This window comes from Hipposideros armiger, unplaced genomic scaffold (assembly GCF_001890085.2).
Source record: "Hipposideros armiger isolate ML-2016 unplaced genomic scaffold, ASM189008v1 scaffold_159, whole genome shotgun sequence".
Taxonomy (NCBI): domain Eukaryota; kingdom Metazoa; phylum Chordata; class Mammalia; order Chiroptera; family Hipposideridae; genus Hipposideros; species Hipposideros armiger.
The window spans coordinates 2,930,710-2,934,749 of NW_017731509.1; positions in this window are offsets into that span (position 1 = coordinate 2,930,710).

The window sequence follows — 4,040 nt, forward strand, 5'->3', positions numbered from 1 at the left end:
CAATAGACCATAAAATCAGACATGCATAGACTTTAGCATTGAAATTATCAGAGAATTTGATTATTGCTATGCTTTAATAGGGTTAGAGACATAAAAGAGAGAATTGAAAACATGAGCCATATTCAAGAGGCCAAAAATGACCAAAGAAATCTAAAAGCAAACCTCAACTAGAAGTTCTAGAAATTAATATATAAAAATCAAATTGAAAATTCAGTGGATGGATAAAGAGATTAGTCACAGTATAAGAGAGACTAGTAAGATACACCCATAGAAATTACCCAGCAAGCTGCCTAGGGGGAAAAGAGCTGGAAAACAAGACAGAGGAGGTAAGAGATGTGGAAAATAGAAAAGGAAACTCTAACATATCTTGAATTAGACCTCTAGAGAGAAAGAACATTAAAAATCATCACTGGAGCTAACAAGTATGTAGTACTCAGTATGTGTCCTTGTTCTAAACTTATATAATGAACTCATTAATCTTATGAAAAACTTTTAAAGTAGGTAATAATGTCAACCCCATTACAGATAAGGAAACTGAAACATGGAGGAGTTATGGAGAATGATCCAAGATAAGAGAGTAGGTATACATTGTGCTACCTCATTCTGTGAACACATCAAAATTACAACTACATTATAGAACAATCAACCTGGAGAACCACCTAAAGTCTAGTTGAACAGAAGTTTTATAACTAAGGATATAAAGAAGAAGCCACATGGGACTCATAGGAGAGGTAGAGGCAAGAAACAGGCTAGACCCAAACTTCTGTGTGGGGGATGAAAACTAGGAGGGATATCTTAATCACAGAGATTCCCCTAGAGGAACAGGGAACCCCATCCCCAACCACATTCCCAAGCCTAGAGTACTGATGCTGGAGAGAGGAGCCCCCACAACATCTGTCTGTGAAAAATAGTGGGGATTCTGACCATTAGCATGCAGTGGAAGGCTTCCTGAAACATAGAAGTCCTCCTAAAAGGCCCACACAGACTCTCTCACAGGCACTCACTCTGGACTCCAGAGGAGAAAGAGTGACTCAGTGGGCATCAGAGACATATAGGGGTGCAGGTGGAGGTGAGTGGCTCTGGGCAAGAGCTGGAACGTATTTGCCATTTTTGCTGTGTGGTATCCTTCTTCCACGCAGCCAGAAGGTGAGTGCCATCTTTTCTGTATTGAGCCCTCTCCCATGGTCAAATCTGAATCTGAATTGATCAGATAAGCTCTGCTTACTTCATCCTGGTGACTCACTGAGACCCCGCCTCACCAAGCTCCATACAGCAAAAGTCTTTATTGGCGGATGAACAGTTAGGGAGCCTGCAACTGGCAACAGGCCTCCGTATGTCCTGGCATTTTGCTGAGCAACCCCAGAACCAGTACTGGTGACAACCATCCTCAATTCACAGTGTGGCCTCTCCCATGCACCTCCAGGGCCAGCACAGGCAGTGACCAACCATGGATCTCTTCATAGGTCCTAAGGTAGTCCTCAGCCAGTCACAGGCAGTGGCTGACCTGGCCCTGCACCAGAGCACCTCCCAAGAAGCCCCAGAACCAACATACTTGGAGGTTGGCTTAGGAATACAGCAGAGCACCACCCAACTAACCCCACAAGTGGCTCACCCAAAGGGCATTCTGAGGAAGCACCAGAGCCCACAGGAGCAAATCCCATTTCACATAGTAAGCCCCCCAAACAGGAGACCATAGCTGTGGATGTGGCAAAACCCCACAGCCAGTCAGCCTGAAAGTCAATCCCACCCACTGATGTGCCAATAGCAAAAGGACCCAATATAACAGGAGGGCACAAAACCTACACAAGGGACACTTCTGGAGCACATAGCACAGGTGACAAGGAAAACTACCACTGGATCCCACAGGATACCTATTTCATAAGACGACCTGGCAAGACTGAGAGATGTAGTAGATCTACCTTATACATAGAAACAAACACAGAAAGGCAGCCAAAATGAAAAAACAAAGTAAAACAAAGAAATACATCCCAAAGAAGAAAACTTCAAGAATAGTGCTCAACGAACTGAAGGCAAGCAACCTACCAGAGAAAGAGTTCAAAACACAGGTTATAAAGATGCTCAAGAAGCTTAGTGAGAACATCAACAAAGAGAAAGCAAGCATAAAAAAAAATAGAAACAAACAAACAAAAAAGAACCAGTCAGAAGTGAAGGATTCAATAACTGAAATGAAGAATGCACTAGAAGGAATCATGTGCAGGCTAGATGGAGCACAAGAGTGAATTAACAATTTGGAACACCAAGTAACATAAGACACCCAGTCAGAAAGGCAAAAAGAAAAAAATTTTTTAAAAATGAAGATAGTTTAGGATACCTCTGGGACAAGCATAACAATATTCACATCATAGGGGTACCAGATGGAGGAGAGCAAAAGCAAAGGATTGAGAAACTATTTGAAGAAATAATGACTGAAAACTTTTCTAACCTGGTGAGGGAAATCGACATACAAATCCAGGAAGCATAGAGAGTCCCAAACAAGCTGAACCCAAACAGGTCCACACCAAGACACATCATAGTAAAAATGGCAAAGGTTAAAGACAAAGACAGAATCCTAAAAGCAGCAAGANAAACTGAAACATAACACTAAGGAAAACCATCAGATTACAAGGGAAGAGTATAAGAGAAGAAGAAAAGACAGAGAAGAACTACAAAAACAACCAAAAAACAACAAACAAAATGGCAATAAATGTATATCTATGAATAATTACTTTAAATGTATCTGGACTAAGTGCTCCAGTAGAAAACACACACAACCCATCTATATGTTGTTTATAAGAGAGTCACTTCAGAATGAAACACACACACAGATTGAATGTGAAGGGATGGAAAAAGATATTTTATGTAATATAAATGAAAAGGAAGTTGAGGTAGCAATACTCATATGATACAAGATAGACTTTAAAACAAAGACTATAACAAAAGACACAGAAGAACGTTACATAATAATAAATGGGTCAATCCAGAAAGAAGATATAACATTCATAAATATTTATGCACCAATAAAGGAGCACCTGAATACATCAGGAAAATATTAACAGGCATAAAGGGGGCAATTGAGAGTATATAATACTAGTCAGGAATTTAATGTCCCACTAACATTAATAGACAGATTATCCAGACAGAAAATCAATATGGAAACGTTGCCATTACATAACAAATTAAGGAGTGTAGAAGAAGGTGGCATGGATGACAACACGAGGTACTGTAAGAAAAGGTTCTATCCAAAAGTTCATGGTTAAATGGAGAAGATAATATAGGGAAAGGGGCTGTGAGTGGAGGATAGAGATGGAGGAGCCCACACCATCTGCCACCTGACAACAGAAAGCAATGAGCTGAGTCAGCAAAATCCAGGCTCAGGACTTCTGGAAAGCCATCAGAAAGGATACTCATTATAGGGTCAGAGTGGTCAGGTAGGCCAGAGTGAATGGGTCCATGGTCAGGGATCTTCTAACTGGAAGTCTTCTAACTGGATGTTCTAGTCCTGGACATCCCTTAGAGCACAAAAATGTGGATATGCACCAGAATCTTTTCTGACCATTGCCACAAAGTATATACGGAGGTATTTACACTGGATTTTTTAACAAAGCATGAATAGGGGCTTCGATTTCCTGGACAGCTGAAAATCTGCGTATCACTTTTGATCCCTAATAAATTAACTGCTAAAAGTCTATGTTTCTCCAGAAGCTTTACTGATAAGATAAACAGTGAATTAACTCATATGTTAAATGTTATATGTATCATATACTGTATCCTTACAATAAAGTGACCCAGAGAATAGAAAATGTTATTTAAAAACCATAAGGAGAAGAAAATACATTTACTGTATTTATTGGAAAAAATACCAATATAGCTGAACCTGAGCAATTCAAACCTTTGTGTTCAAGGGCTAAATGTATAAACAAACATCAGACTTACTAACATCTTTTGCTCATAAACCCCTGGTCCTACAAGTATCCCTGACTCAAGTCCAAGGTTTTGGTCCTCCAGAGTCAACAGGGCTACTAAGACGTATTCTCCCTCAC